The 16,194-nt window shown below is 40.5% G+C and overlaps 2 long non-coding RNA genes across 3 annotated transcripts; one reads left to right on the plus strand and one right to left on the minus strand.

Moving 5' to 3' along the window:
• Window positions 1-4,598: 4,598 nt before the first annotated feature.
• Window positions 4,599-6,960, minus strand: LOC309394922. The gene is made up of 3 exons (XR_014175828.1): window positions 6,696-6,960; window positions 5,984-6,041; window positions 4,599-5,691 (listed from the first exon to the last, which is right to left on the minus strand). It is a non-coding gene; the product is annotated as an uncharacterized lncRNA (long non-coding RNA).
• A 30-nt stretch (window positions 6,961-6,990) lies between these two features.
• Window positions 6,991-12,963, plus strand: LOC309394503. Of its 2 annotated transcripts, none has more exons than XR_014175739.1 (3): window positions 6,991-7,993; window positions 9,108-9,329; window positions 12,633-12,963. It is a non-coding gene; the product is annotated as an uncharacterized lncRNA (long non-coding RNA). The 2 variants fall into 2 exon arrangements; XR_014175740.1 differs by having other exon boundaries at window positions 6,993-7,993; window positions 9,098-9,329.
• The last annotated feature ends 3,231 nt before the right edge of the window (window positions 12,964-16,194 follow it).

Genomic DNA, 16,194 nt, shown 5'->3' on the forward strand with positions numbered 1-16,194 from the left:
TGGCTTCTTTATGGGGAAGCTCCACTAAGCTAGCTGACTCAGCAAGACTCACTGATTAGGAGGGGTGGAGGGAGACAGAGAACAGAAATTCTCTGCCCTGGGTTTTTAAATTCAGACATTTTTCGTACAGCAATGCAGGCAAGAAACAAAAATATTGTGGAAGAGATTCTACCCAATAAAAATATTGTATGGCTTAATGAAGCTGAGCCCTAAATCACAGGATCCTCTTCTAGACAAGTTCCAAAGTTCAGGGATCCTGCTTTTTTCAGAAAGCCAAAGAATTAAGACTTCCCTTTTTCACAAGAGGCCTAGATCTTCCAAGGTAGACTGCCCCTTAGTATTGAAGCTCTATTAAGCTGCCTACTTCAGTGAGAGTTATCATGACAGCTTTCTTTCCAGTTGTTTTTCCTGACTGTGTCCCTTTGGCCCACATCATGGCTGAAGTGCCACCATTCTTTCTTCTATTTTATCCACATTGGAGTGGAACTCTTATTAAATAGTTGGTTGATTTTTGTAAAAGAGAATCTTTTTCTAGATATTTGAAGGATATCCTTTCTACCGACTGAGATTGGGAATTGCTCAGATTCATAATTGAATCTGGGCTTTGGTAATATTCTTTATTTGAAGTACCCTGTTGGAAAAGAAGCTACAAGCCTTCAAACCTTTCTTCAATTTACCAACATGGAAACACCAACTCTCTTATTCTGTTTCTCCTTTTCTGCCTGTGATTCCCATTACTTCCCTTCCTCCCCCTCCCCCCTTTCCCCTCTCAACCCATTTATTCTGATAGCGTGTCAGATTCACAGGATTGATGAGATCCTCTATCTGTTCCAGTTTAGGGGACTATATTCATTTTTAGCAACCTACTTCCTAACTTGCATTGCCTTTGCATTAAATGCCTGCAATACGTTACCATTCTCTATTTTCCCTTATTTCCTGATAAATTCAAACCAGAGGTCCCCAAATCCCGGACCACCCCTATTACTGGGCTGGTCCACTGCTTGCACGGGGACAGTGTCCCTCCTCCCCACCCCGCTGGGCCACCAAGCAATAAAGGTTGGGGACTGTACTACATCAAACAATACCCAATGTATTCTTCCTATAAGTCGAAGGACCACCTTGTCAAATTAAAGATATACTGTATGAAACTTAATTAAAACAAACCACCCTCAAAGTTGGTTCTTCATTCATTCTTAGGAAGCAGTCCTTGGGTTTATTGAGACCTTATTCATCACTGGGGTTATATAAATAATATCTCTTCCTTGTAGTAAAATGCAATTAACTAGAAAATGAACCCTGATGTATATCCTTATCTCTCTCTACTAATTCTTCCATTAGACATTTAAAGGCCTTTTTGTATGATGGCAGAACATTTTTTTAAAAAACTATAACCACAACAATTTTTCTATAGTCTGGCTGACTGATCTTTGGATTCCTGGACTCCACTGGGTTCTCTATCAATGAAGTGAAACAGAAAGGTTGAATTAAATGTATGCTAAACGAAACAGCTTCTGCTTCTGAAGTTAACTCTGGATCCCCAATTATAGTATCCCCAATAATATCTATTCTAACTTGTTGCACATGTTTAGTAACCACTACTGTTTTTTCAACAATTCCAGAAATCTGCTCACAGGGTTCTTCTTCATCATACACATCTTCAATGGACTCAGTTACAGCAGTTGCTTTCCATTTTGTCTCTGTTTCTGCCAGTTATGTACTATATTGCCAAAAGTATTCGCTCATCTGCCTTTACTCGCATATGAACTTACTGTAAGTGACATCCCATTCCTAATCCATAGGGTTCAATATGACGTCGGTCCACCCTTGGCAGCTATAACAGCTTCAACTCTTCAGGGAAGGCTGTCCACAAGGTTCAGGAGTGTGTTTATGTGAATTTTTGACCATTCTTCCAGAAGCACATTTGTGAGGTCACACACTGATGTTGGACGAGAAGGTCTGGCTCTAAGTCACCACTCTAATTCGTCCCAAAGGTGTTCTATCGGGTTGAGGTCAGGACTCTGTGCAGGCCAGTCAAGTTCATCCACACCAGACTCTGTCATCCATGTCTTTATGGACCTTTCTTTGTGCACTGGTGCACAGTCATGTTGGAAGAGGAAGGGGCCAGCTCCAAACTATTCCCACAAAGTTGGGAGTATGAAATTGTCCAAAATGTCTTGGTATGCTGAAGCACTCAGAGTTCTTTTCACTGGAACTAAGGGGCCAAGCCCAGCTCCTGAAAAACAACCCCACACCATAATCCCCCCTCCACCAAACTTTACACTTGGCACAATGCAGTCAGACAGGTACCGTTCTCCTGGCAACCGCCAAACCCAGACTCGTCCATCAGATTGCCAGATGGAGAAGCACGATTCGTCACTCCAGATAACGCGTCTCCACTTCTCTAGAGTCCAGTGGCAACGTGCTTTACACCACTGCATCTGACGCTTTGCATTGCACTTGGTGATGTATGGCGTGGATGCAGCTGCTCGGCCATGGAAACCCACTCCATGAAGCTCTGTGCGCACTGTTCTTGAGCTAATCTGAAGGTCACATGACATTTGGAGGTCTGTAGCGATTGACTCTGCAGAAAGTTGGCGACCTCTGCACTATGCCCCTCAGCATCCGCTGGCCCCGCTCCGTCAGTTTACATGGCCTACCACTTTGTGGCTGAGTTGCTGTCGTTCCCAAACACTTCCACGTTCTTATAATACAGCTGACAGTCGACTGTGGAATATTTAGGAGTGAGGAAATTTCATGACTGGATTTGTTGCACAGGTGGCATCCTATCACAGTTCCACGCTGGAATTCACTGAGCTCCTGAGAGCGACCCATTCTTTCACCAATGTTTGTCAAAACAGTCTGCATGCCTAGGTACTTGGTTTTATACACCTGTGGCCATGGAAGTGATTGGAACACCTGATTCTGATTATTTGGATGGGTGAGCGAATACTTTTGGCAATATAGTGTAACTGCTGTCTTAACACCTACCACGAGCACAGCAAATCTATGAAATAAGGTTTTGTGGGCCAGTTGCGCTATTTCTATCCTTTCCCTTTTTTTATGATGTTTGAACTGGAATTAAATCTTGCTCTGCGTTTTGAGCTTCAAACGGCTCCGTTCTCTGAGCAAGGACCTGCAGCTGGTACATCAAAGTCCTCATTCATTTCTGATGAAACTTGGATCATTTGTGTTTCATCTTTTTTCTCTTTCCATTTTTTCATCACCAGCTTGGAAAGAAACTTCTCTCCCATCTCTTTCTGGTGTCTGGTTTGCTTCTTCTAATTGTTCTTCAAAGCTCATTTCTTCCGTTGACACTTCTTTCTCCACTTCTTGTTCTTCTTTTTCTTTGTCAGATGGCAATTCTTCTTTAGGTTTTCTGAAGCTTGTCCTTTTTCTTTCTTTTTTTAAAAAACAAGTTTTTTATTTTATATTATTTAAACATAATCAGTGTATGAATGGTGTGATACCTGGGTATCATACATTTCAATACAAATAAGCATAATATTGTTACTCATAATTATTACATTTAGAGTAGAATAGAGTTGGAAGGGACCATGGAGCTTTTCTAATCCAACTCTACTTAGGCAGGAAACCCTACACCACTTCAGACAAATGATTATCTAATCTCTTACTAAAAACTTCCAGTGTTGGAGCATTCACAACTTCTGGAGGCAAGTTGTTCCACTGATTAATTGTTCTAACTGTCAGGAAATTTCTCCTTAGTTCTAAGTTGCTTCTCTCCTTGATTAGTTTCCACCCATTGCTTCTTGTTCTACCCTCAGGTGCTTTGGAGAATAGTTTGATTCCCTCTTCTTTGCGGCATCCCCTGAGATATAGGAACACTGCTGTCATGTCTTCCCTATCCTTTTCATTAAACTAGACATACATACCCAGTTCCTGCAACCGTTCTTCATATGTTTTAGCCTCCAGTCCCCTAATCATCTTTGTTGCTCTTCTCTGCACTCTTTCTATAGTCTCCATAACTTTTCTACATTGTGACCAAAACTGAATGCAGTATTCCAACTGTGGCCTTACCAAGGCATTATAAAGTGGTATTAACACTTTACGGGAACTTGATTCGATCCCTCTGTTGATGCAGCCTAGAACTGCATTGGCTTTTTTGGCAGCTGCTGCACATGGCTGGCACATTTCATTCTCATTATTTCATATTGTTTACACATATCCTTACTATCACCCTTCAATTCCTAAAACGTCCTTTTTATTCTTTCATATATCTTAATATGTTATATATACTATTATTCCCCTTTTATTTCTATCTCTATTTTAACCCGCCCCCCATGTTTCTATAATATTCAAAGACATTTCTTTTCTATTTTCCATCTTCAGCTGTTTTACTCATATTCCCCTTATTTGATTCTTCACATCTATTTATGTTAAAATTTCATCCTTCTTCCATTACTCAGTGTCTCTGTGTACATGTCTAATATCAATCACAATCATTTGAGCATTTAAAGTACATCTATTCATATTCTTTACAATCCTCCAATTTGTATAATTCTATTAATACAAATGTTTACATTAAAATATATTCTTTTATCTTATAATCGTTTAATTTTATCATTTCACTGCTAATTATATTTTATACATGTTTAATAATACCATCAAGCTCTCATTTTCCAATTAATACTTAATTCTTATTCATAATTTTTCCATAATTCCCTTATTTCACTCTTCATATCTATTTATATTAAAATATTTATCCTAATGTCCATTGCACTACATACAAAATAATTATTCATTTCAATGCTAATCATATTATATACATGTTTAATAATACCATCATAATACACATTATTGAAGTATAATCATAGAAAATCTTTAACTTTTTTTCTCCCCTTATCTATTATCTCTTGTCCACATCCAAGTTTTTAATCTTATCTTTTTGGGGGCTTGTTTCCCATATTCTTCTCTTAAGTCTTTTACTCCATCTACTTCTAAGTCTATATTCTGATTCTGCGATCTAATTTTTTCTACTCTTTCCCACTGTCTAGTTTTAAGGCTACCTGTTCTAACCCCTATCTTTTCCTCCCCAAACATTTTCCTGTTCCTCCCATTTCTTTTTTAGATATTTTAAAGTGTTTTCTCCCTGCCTTTAATTCCTTAATCATTATTAATTTTGGTCATAATTCCTCGTTGTCTTCTTTTTGTTGGTTTCTCTTCTGTTCCTTCTGATGGCTCCATTCTCTCATTGTCCTGGTTTTTGGTCATTGTCCTTTGTATAATATTTTCCACTCTTTGTTCTGTGTGATCAAATATTTTCACCATCTCCTTATGATGGTCCTGTATAAGGTCCTTAATACTTTGAAACATTAGCTCCATTCTGTTTAAGTCTCCACTCACTTTCGCCTTGCGTTGCATCTTTATTTAATAAGTCTCCTTTTTAGGCAATTGTCCAGGACACGTTGATTCAAAAAAAGAGCTTCCAAGTCACAATTTTAATGTCTCATCAATGTTCAATTTAAATACATCGGGGGATTATTCACGCCTCCTCAAAACACTTTTATATATTCAATAATGTTTCAGGGGTCTCTAAACAAAAATTCTTATTTGATGTTCTAATCTCCCGTGGTCGTAAGGTAGATGCATATAATTCAATAAATGTTTTCAGTGCTTTAAATGTTTATTCCCAGGTTGCATCCAGAAATTCTTTTGCAGGTTTTATTTGATCAACTGTAAAAGATATTCAAAGAGGTAAAAAAATCAGAAGTGCTGTTAGTATAATTAATTACATTGGAGAATTGTAACCACCCCTTATTCTGTTAACCTGTGAAATTTTCTGAGTGTAAGTTTCAATCATATTGCAAGAGTCTGGCAAATGTACTGAAATTAATTACGGTAATATAAGTGGAATTACGATTTGCTTTCTTTTTGAAGCGATGAAGTTTGTATTTATAATAGGATAAAATAGTAACAGACATTAATTTCTAAGAAAATTTCAATCCAGATTTGTTTGTTAGTTTACCATTTTTTTTCTTGAATGCTTATTATCTTGTAATTTCCTTAGTGAAGTCTCATCATTTCTAAAGAAATGAAGTTCAGATTATGTTTTAAGAGATATAGTGCCCGGAACTAGAGCTGGAAAGTTTTGTATTACAAAATTGTCTTTGTTTAAAAAGAATTTTGAAAGAAGCAGTTTCTAAACTGATTATATGTTCTAGGAGAAAAGGCAGTGTGTCAGTAATTGCAATTTATGACAAACATATGGATATTAAAAAGTTAATATGTATGTATGTGGGAAGTGTAAATAAACAGGATTTTGAAGAGCATATATTAGAAATATGGATAAACTGTATCTTATTTCTCTAGTTTTGACAGAGCAATTCTTCATCCTTATTCCGAATTGTAAGAAGATATTTAATGATAATTTCCATGCATTGTAATGCAACCTGTGTTATGCTTATGTACATTTCAAATGGTTTAAAATAAGTCTTTCAAAATTCGTGCAAATGAAGGTCAACTCAATAAAATTCTTAAAAGAAATTGAAATATTTTTCAGACTTATATGGAAAAAAAGATTATGTGCTTTAAAAACAACAGACGGGTGAAGGGGCTGAAGTAGTTCTTCCAAATCATTTTCAAAGAATACACTGCCCTGGTATGTAGGAAGGACTCTATTTTGGGGGGGATAATGAGATTGTGAAGTTGTGCAGTGTCAGAAGCAAGACACTGCTCACTTTTAGCTCATTGTGTAGATCTTCCGGCTGCCCAGCCTCGCCCACCGCCGCCCTTGGCCTCTTCCGTCCCGGACTCCTGGGCTGGGAAGCTCCCGCTGCGTTGCTCCCATCCTGCCAGCTCGGCGCTTCCGTGGAGCTGCCCTCTCCCGCGTCTCTTCCCCACGTGCGGGGCTCCGACCCCTTGGGCTTCGTCTTGGCGCACCCTCCCCCTCGATAGAGACGACAGAGATAAGCGAGCTGGCCAGGCGGCGGCGCTCTTCTGCTCTTAAAGGTCAGCTGCCCCGGAAAGCGGCCAGGCTGCGCCTGAAGCCACGTTGGAGGCTCTTGCAATCTCCTTCCCAAGGAAGCCCCCAACCAAGCCCCCTCCTCCCTGGCTCTCCATTCAGACGAGCAGAGCCCGGACATGCCTCGCAGCATCCCGGCTGGGGATGGAGGAAGAGGCAGGCGGGGGATAGGCAAGATCCAGCGCTGCCTGGGGCTCCCTCCATCCGGGTCGTCCTTCGCCTTGTGCCCGGGTTTAAGAAGAGAAGTCCCTCCGCTCCACTCACTCCCGTGGATTCCCTCCTAGAAGGCCCGGCGGGGCAGGATGGCTGTGTGGGAAGTCTGAGCTTCGGTTTTGGGCTGAAGAAGCCTTCCGTCCCTTCCTGGCCTCGCCTGCTCTCACCTCCCGCATCTTCTACCGGGCGTGTAGGATCCTGGATGGGACTCACTCAGCGCAAGGGATCTGTTATATTTAATCTATGTCTCTGTCTTCTAAGTGAGGCTTCTCCCACGTAAGGATAGCATAGGTATTCTCAAAGTTGGAGGAGTGTTATCCGGTATTAATCTGCTAATTTTTGAATAAAGTATTTGGATGAGAAAGTCAGCTTTCCTTCATATATAATACTTGAGTAATTCCTAAACTTGTAAAATATTTTTGAAAGTGGATTTTAATCTGTATGATAGGAGAAAGTTTAAAAAACGATATACTAACTAGAGTTTGTTGGTTTTAGAATTATTTTTAAAGAAAAGTTTAGAGTTTTAAAATGGATGTAAAAGTTTTTTTCTCTATAAGTTTCAAGAATCTGAAAAAATACAATGAATGTTGTTAATATAAACGATGATAGTTATAAAAATTAACAAATGCAAACAAATATATATTTCTCACAGCAAGGAAAGAAGCAGAGGGTTAAACTGGTTGCTTTATTAAGAGAAAAAAACATAATCTAATTTTGTTTCCATTTAGAAACAGCTTCTGGATTGTGTGCTTGTGATGGAAAAAAAGTGGAAATTTGACTGGGGTTTTGATGATTAAAAAGGTTGGTTGATTTAAAAATGGCTAGCATATACTATTAGCCACTGCCCGGTTTCTCTTCCATAGTTTTCCAACCTGAAGGGAATGATAGGTCCCAAATCTACTGCTACTAATATAATTGACAAAATGGAATTCTTCATTTTTCCATTTTTCATCTTTTTCCTCATTTTTTGTCAAATAAAACTCTTTAATTTTGAAAGGAACATAATTTTTACTGCTGCGATTCAACCCCAGAACTTTAAAATATTTTATTCCACTCTTTCATTTCTTTTTTTTTCATTTTTCCCACACTACGATGAAATTATTATGAAATAGTTGGTTGATTTTTTTTTACATAATACCAGTTCCTCAATATTACAAGAATTTCCTTTCTGTGGGTGTATATAAAGTACTATCCATCTCACCTAAAATTTTAGGAAAGGTATAGAAGTTCATGAAGTGTGATTTTTACAAAAATTGCTGTTAACATTGATACTTCTGCAAATTCTTTCAATTCAGTCTTAATGCGTTTAGCTGTATTACTGGAATTTGCAAAAGATCATGTATCATCTGCAAACAAGCCAACGGTCCCTGGTCCCTGACTACGATTCCTAACTTTGTCATTTCCTTGAATTTGTATGTAAGTTAGAACTCTTCCTGACTGGACTGCCAGTTATTAAATAGTTCTGTAGTGTCGTCCTTCCTCAAGCCAATGAAGAGCCAAAACTGTCCAATGCTTAGAGCAATCGCTGAAAACTACTGAAAACAGGCTGTGTATGAAAAATGGGCAGCTTTAGGGGCTCCTCCTGAAATCCTTGTCTGGTTTCAGTGGTTTGTCAGCACAAAGAACGAGAATGCTGTCCACCATTTTTAGTACTGGGCTGTCTGTTTGTATCTTGGAGTTGTTCTTAACTCAGCCTTTCTTCACCTGGGCCCTGCTTGTAGATAATTGTTATCTCCTGGTTTTATGTCTAAAATTTCTCAATGGCTGTGAAGGGCAGCTGCTAGTGTTTCTACCACAATGTTAAAAAATAAGGGGATGAAAGGGCAATCGTGGGACAATTTTCCTTCAAGCTTCCCTGGAACTTCGAACTTGCCCGTACCTTCAAAATAAAAATCAAAGGTTCAGTTTTTTTCAGATTGTTGCAGAAGGCCTCGGAGCATGAAGCCCAAGGTCTCCTCCAGCAACTTCTTCTCTTCCTGGAATGAAAGACAGAGATGATGACCTGTGGAATATCTTCCGAGCTGCGCCAATACCAGAAAGGAAGTCCAAGAAAGGTTGCTAAAGGTGGTACCTCTGAAACATTCTCATCTCCTATTTCCATGGAGGAGAACTAGATGAACCCAAAGATGTCCAAGAGGTGAGATTCAATCTATGGGTCCATGACAGAATGAATTTTGCTGTAAGGTCTGTTAGGTAAGCTCCCCGTTAGAAGAGCGAGTATGCAGAGAAGCGTAATGAGAGTGGTGTGGAAGAACACGCACAAACCAGCATACAGGGACACTGCAGTTTAAATAGGTTTTTACTTATGTGGAAAATAGAGGTGTTCAGAGTTCAATTTACACCCGGTTCAGTCAGTCAGTTATCCATCGAACACAGTCCAGTATCATATAATCAGCTCAGCACATAAAGTTGCTAACAGTAGCAAAACTCACAGTAACTCAAGATACATCCACCGATCAGCATCTAACAAACAGAGAGCTAACAGTCATTCTAGCCCCTTCTTATGGCTGCTTGAGGTAACAGCAACCAATCACATTTTACAGCAGTACTTAAAGCTACAGTACTACCATCATGGTTTATATATTGCTGACCCAACTGTTAGCTTACATTCCTAACAAGGTCAAAGGAAGGAAGAGACATCAATGCCCATCTAGGATTACTCCCACCTACTTAAATCCCAGGCTCTTTGGAAGGGGGAAATTTGCCCTGGTGATATTTTCCTTCAGGCTTCTCTGGGACTTTGATCTCCCTACCCTCAAAATAAAAATCAAGTTCTTTGAACGTTGAAGACTGCCAAAGGAGGCTTCTGAACATGAGGCCAAAGGCTTCCTCCACCTGAAACTAAAGAAAGAGATGTGCCTTTTTGTGGTATATTTGGCTAGCCACGACAATACCAGAGAGGAAGTCTCAGAAATGAAAGTGCCCTTAGCTTCCAAAAAATCAGGGGTAGCTTTTCTCCCCTCCGTCTACTGCTAGTATCTCTCTTTCCTTTGTTTCCCACCTGCCTCCCTCTTACATACAGGCAGCAAGGCGGTAGAGATCCTTCCCTGAGGGTACCAGGACTGTCATTTGCCCAATCTGTTTGTACCAAAAAGAGACCAGTGATAGAACTGAGGTCCTGTCCCACATTTTACTCCTAGTGCAACAGAAAAGGGTCTAGCTGTTAAGTCAAGGATGCTGTGAGGCATCTTGCCCCCAGGATCCTCCATGTTCTCCCTTTCAGAAGAAAACCTTGAAACCTTTCCGAGTTCCTCTCTCCATCCCGAGGAATCTTTTGCACCACATTGAGACTGGGATTTACATCTGGAGGACAGTCCCAGCGACAGGAACCTCTAATTCCAAACTGGTTGGCCTGTCTTCTTAGTCCCTCATGGACCTCTTGCCACAGATTTTGACTGGTCTGGCAGTCCCTTCCCACGCAAGCAGCCTCGAGTATTTCTTCTTTTAATTAGACATCCCTTTTATCAAGAAGCATCTTCTTTGTCCCAGGAGGGACATCTGAGGAGGGGAAATCTGGGAAAGGAGATATAGGTCCTGGTATTCTCAGCAAAGAGAATGTTCTCTCTTGCTGCAAAGGAGGATAAGCTCCTTAAAGGTGGACTGTCTCTGAATGTGGAAGCTCCATTCAGCTAGACTCACTGATGCATCCTCTCCCCTCTATTAACCTGACTTTTGGAAGTCCGTTCTCTGTGGCTTCTTAGTGGATCTGAAAAAGTTGGCCTGGGCTCTGCCTCTTGGCCGCCATGAATTGAGAGACAATCCTTCTGTATAGATCGCCATTAAGGAGCCTGAAGACCTTCGTCCCCTCTTACTTCCCCATCCCATGGCAAAGGACCTGTCAACCACAATGCTCCAGGGGTCTTTTTTAGCCCAATATCAGTAATTATTTTTGTCTTTCTCTGGACAGTTTTGAACATAACCTCATGCCTGCCTTATACAACCAGCCTTTCCCTCCATTTTTCCCTTCCAAAGGAAAAACCGTTGAGGAAAGCCCCTAAAGAAGAGAGGGAGAAGATGGACGCCCTAAGGCTAAGTCCACCCTCTTAGTTTCTGAGGTAGATGTGAAGCTTTTCCTTTTCGGTTTTCATTACATAGTTGTGAAACAAAAAATAATATATTTTTCTTTGCCTTCATATTTCATGTGAGACTTCTACTGGAAGAACTTGAAAGAACCATCTGTTTAATTGCCACAATTTGACCCAGAATATTTACATATATTTTTATCCCACATTTTCATTTTTTTTATTTTTTCCACATTGAGGTGAAATTATTATAAATTGTTGGATAATATTTTAAGTAATACTGAGTTCAGATATCCAAAAGATCCCTTTCTGTGGGTATATTTAAAACCCCAGCGACGAGATATTTGATCTTTTGTGTTGACAAAAGAAACTTACTAAGGTTTTTTTTTACATGTTTTAAACACAAGTTTATTATTTTTATAAATAATTCAAAGAAGTGAACAATCTTCCTTCCCCCACTTATTTTGCCAATAACAACAACCCTGTGAGGTGAGGAAGGCTGAGAGAGAGTGACTGGCCCAACGGTTTTTCCCCCCCTCAGGCAGCCCTGTTCTGTCTTGAGATGAGATGCCCATTAAAATAGCTTTTTCTGGTTTTTCCCTGATTCCCCTAATTCTCCACTTATTTCTTTTGCCCTGATCCTGCATCTCGGCCAGATCCAATCAATTGTCAGTTATGGCTTTCTGATCTTTTTCCAGATGGAGCTCATTTCTCCCCAGAGCATCAGCCCCTTGGCTAGCGGCCTGGGCAGGCTCTGAAGCTGGAGGAGTCAAGCCTTTCCTTTGGCTGTCCCTGTAAGCCCTTCTGAATCCAAAGGGCTGCTTCATCCCCTTCCTTCCTTTCGCATTGAAAGTCCTTCCCCTCATTTTTTAATCAAGTTGACTTTCTTGCCCTCAGATGAGGCATTATCCTCTTCGCTGCTGGGCTCCTGGATGCTTCTCTCTAGGCCTCAATTCCCCGGCCATTTCAAAGAGCCCACCATTTTAGGCCTTGTATCTCTTGTTAGCCTCATCAGTTGGCTACATATTAGTTGAAAGAAAATGGCAGGGCTCAGCCCAAAAGCTGAGCCAGAGAGAGAACAACTTGGCAGGCCAGGGAAGGACCCAGGGAGGACATTGGCTTTAAACCGATAAAAGGTTCAGTCCTCTGGTGACAAAAATGTTCCCCACACTCTTCAGAATCACATACAGACACAGATTGACTTGGGGTCTAATTTCTTTTATTATAAAGCAGTCATAAGCCACTCTTTTCAGTTACAACTTCAAATGGTTACTAAACAAACCATTGTATGTTGAAGACTCCTGAGGGTGGAGGGCTGGATGGTATTGCAAGGAAGAATCTGGCCTGTGGGCATAATTTGTTGAGTTCATCTGTATGAAGAAGGCAGTTAAGTTCTCTTGACTTTGCTCCTTTTGAAGGTATCTGGTGATAATCTGGTGCAGAAAAGAAGAACCTCTGTTGGGCCATCATTCTTTCCTGCTTCAAAGTGATCCAATTGCAGGTTGGAGTGTCTAGAAGATCTCTTTCGCCTATCATTCACTAGGAGGAAATCCATTAGAGCCCAGCTGAGCAGAAGACTGGACTAGAAGACCTCCAAGGGTCCTTGCAAGCCTTTTTATTCTAGGTTCTATGTTCTAGGCATACAAAGGCTCAGGATGTACCATACTTTTATGTAATAATACCTACTAGCCATCTCTAAAACAATAAACTTTCTAACAGCAAAATCCAAAATCAAAGTTACATTTGGTTCCACCTCAAACTGTTGGCCAAAACTCTCTCTGGGTTCTGACTTGTTCTACTTTATTTCCCAATAGGCAAATGAGACATAAAATGATTTAAAATATTTTATTAGAGGACTTTATTAAAGTGGGGGACTCTTTATGAGAAGGGGGAACAGGGCTAAAATTATTTACATTGACTTTTATATTAGCAGAACAAATAACTTCAAAGCAAAAGTTGATTGGTTAGAAATAGTCATCTGCCCAGTTACATCACATGAATTAAAGCATCCAATAATTGTGAGCGTAGCCATAGAAAAGAGCATTGTTTTCTCAGTAAAGGAAATATTTGCAAAGGAAAAACATCAAAATGCGTCTGGGTAAGAAACATTCCCTGCACTTCCCAAGGTTGAGCTAGAATCTTTGCTTTGATCATGGAGGCTTGAGAACAGTTGAAAATGAAACTCTTATTTGCAGTGTATCCGCTCTTCTGCCAGTTCTGGTTTCTGAAAGACAGGCAATTTTTTGAAATTATTGAGAAATTGAGTAATTATTAGTTATACATTTGAAAAAGCAAATTTAAAATAAAAACCCATACTTAACCGGCGCAACAGTACTACAAAAAGCATATCTCAGTTATTACAAAGTCCATCGTCTCTGGCCCTCAAAGCACAAAGTCCGAAAATGGTTTCTCAGTAGAAACAAAATTACTGTGCTCTTTTCTTTAATCCAAGCAATCAATTTAGTGTCTTTGGTAAATCTGTCAACTTTTGCAGCCATTTGTCCACTTTAAGAATCTTTTAAGGAAAATGTGAATCCTATTCCAACACTGCTTTGCTTTGCTTTACCTTAAATGGTAAAATGTTCCTTCTTTACATTTCCAGCAGGATGTCACAGTTCTTCTAATGTTAAGTCACCTGCATGGGAGAAACAGAGGAGAGAAATGAAGGAAAGAAGGTGGCAAATGAAAAGGAAGCCTAGGCCTATCAACAAAATCAGAGCACCTGAAAAATACAGAAATGTGGCAATTTAATCTCTTGGCTACATTGTTGGAAACCACAAAGTGGTCATCTTCAAATTACAACAATAATAGAGTCTAGAATTATGATTAATGTTACAAATGTTTTTATAATAGTTGTTAAGTGAATCACATTCTAAAGCAAATTATGTGGTTATGAGTCCAAGTCCAGATTATCCAAAGAAAGTGTTTTGCGACTTCTTTATTTTTGCCCAGAAAACAACTAAACCTATTGCAAAACATCGCATAACCACAGGACACTGTAAATGCTTGTAAATTTGGATTGTTTGCCAAGCACCCAAAATGCAATCTCAGAACTTCAGGGTGCTGTGGCAGTTTTAACTTTGATGATCAATCATAGGTACCTTCATTTATTTATCAGTAATAAAGTTACCTTCATTAATGAAATCCTGATTTTCAGGCAGTCCAAATTCCACTGGAGATTGCTGGACTTCAATGTGCTGGAGGAGACAGAAAGAATTCCAATGTACTGTTGCCAAAGTGTCTTGAAGGGTCACTCTCCGTCCTCTCTTGGCCCATCGACACACGTATTAGCAGGAAATCCATCCTATCCAAGGATTTTCTAGTCCCCCATCAAGTAGAACAAAAGGAAAAAGAAACCTTGCCTCCCTGCCCTTTTCTCCCAAGAGAGAGGTTTTATGAGGCTGGGGTTTACAATCTTAGGTTTTATACATACCTTGTTCCTTTTCGTGAACAGAATGCTGTTCTTGCTCTTGTCCCTTGTGGAGAAATCTGGGAAAGGAGAGGCAGGTGATCAATAGAGTTTTAGATCTCCCCCAGATTAAGAAAACCCTCCAAAACCAGGCCCTTCTTTGCAGCGCAGTCAATATAGATGCAGGAGCTGCAGGAGGAGGGGTGCTTGGTGGGTCAGGAAGAGCTTGGCCTCTGACCGGTCCCTCTGTGCATCTTCAAAGATGCAGATGTGTGTCCTGCATATCCCTGCATCTAGGTGTCTGCCCCTAAAGGAAATCCTTCCCTTTCCCTCTCAGTGTCGCAGCCCAATCCAAAGTGTCCACTCACCACATCATTCTATTTTATGGAGCTCCACATGGATGATAAACCTAATTCGTTTTCGCCCAGGAGCCTTTGTCTTCCCCTCCAGATGGCAGATAGGGGAAATAGGCTCACCAGCTCCTGGATCTCTTGTCTTCTTGCCTCCACAGCAGAAGAAATGCCAGAACAGCGCCCTAGAAGAGAGAAAAAGGAATGTAAGGAAGGGGACTAACTAAAGCCTTGTTTCCGTAATGATGAAGAAAACTCTCCAAAATCAGGCCCTTCTTTGCAGAGCTCTTCCCCTTGAGACCCCATTCCATCTATTCAAACCTTCCTGCTTCACAGAGCTGATGGATTCTCCTGGCCATGAGGGATCTTCTCACTGAGGCCTCAGGCAAATCCTGCTCTAGACTCTCCTTCCCCACTTGCCAATGTAGATAAATAAATGCAGGTGAAACATCTTAAAAGTTCCCTGAAGAGACAAATGGAAGCAGGAGAACTTGTGGGGAGCCAACATAGACACAGGAGCTGCAGGAGGAGGGGTGCTTGGTGGGTCAGGAAGAGCTTGGCCTCTGACTTCCCTCTGTGCATCTCCAAAGATGCAGATGTGTGTCCTGCATATCCCTGCATCCTAAAGGAAATCCTTCCCTTTCCCTCTCAGTGTCGCAGCCCAATCCAAAGTGTCCACTTACCACATCACTCCACATCTACAATGAACCTGACTCGTTTTCTCCCAGGAGCCTTGGTGCTGCCCTCCAGTCGGCAGGTTGGAGAATTTGGAGCACTAGCTCCTGGGTCCCTCGCCTTCTTCCTTTTGCCTCCAAAGCAGGAAAAACACCTGAAAAAGCCCTAGAAGAGAGAAAAAGGAATGTAAGGGAGGGGACCAACTGAAACCTAATTTCCCTAATCACTTTGATTCAAGAAACCAGAATGGAAAAATACTTCTGGCTTGAGCCCATCTCCTTTAATCTTGATTTGGGTTTACATGACAGGATGTGTTCCATAGCCATGTGAATTTATAAAATTTAAAAAGGTTTTCCAAATTCACAGATTAAGCCTGCTAACTTAACCAAATCAATTGGAAAGTACTGAAGTAGCCAAGTCTTTTAGCACCAATAAGGAATTAAATATAAAGTTGGTCTGGAACACATTTGCCTCCCTTCTTCCCTGAGGGTTTTCCTCAGCCCAGCAGCCTTCATGAAGACCTACTTACATCCTAGGCACCATCTT

The sequence above is a fragment of the Natrix helvetica genome (genome assembly GCF_964273705.1).
Source record: "Natrix helvetica genome assembly, chromosome: 6".
NCBI classification, from domain to species: Eukaryota; Metazoa; Chordata; class Lepidosauria; order Squamata; family Natricidae; genus Natrix; species Natrix helvetica.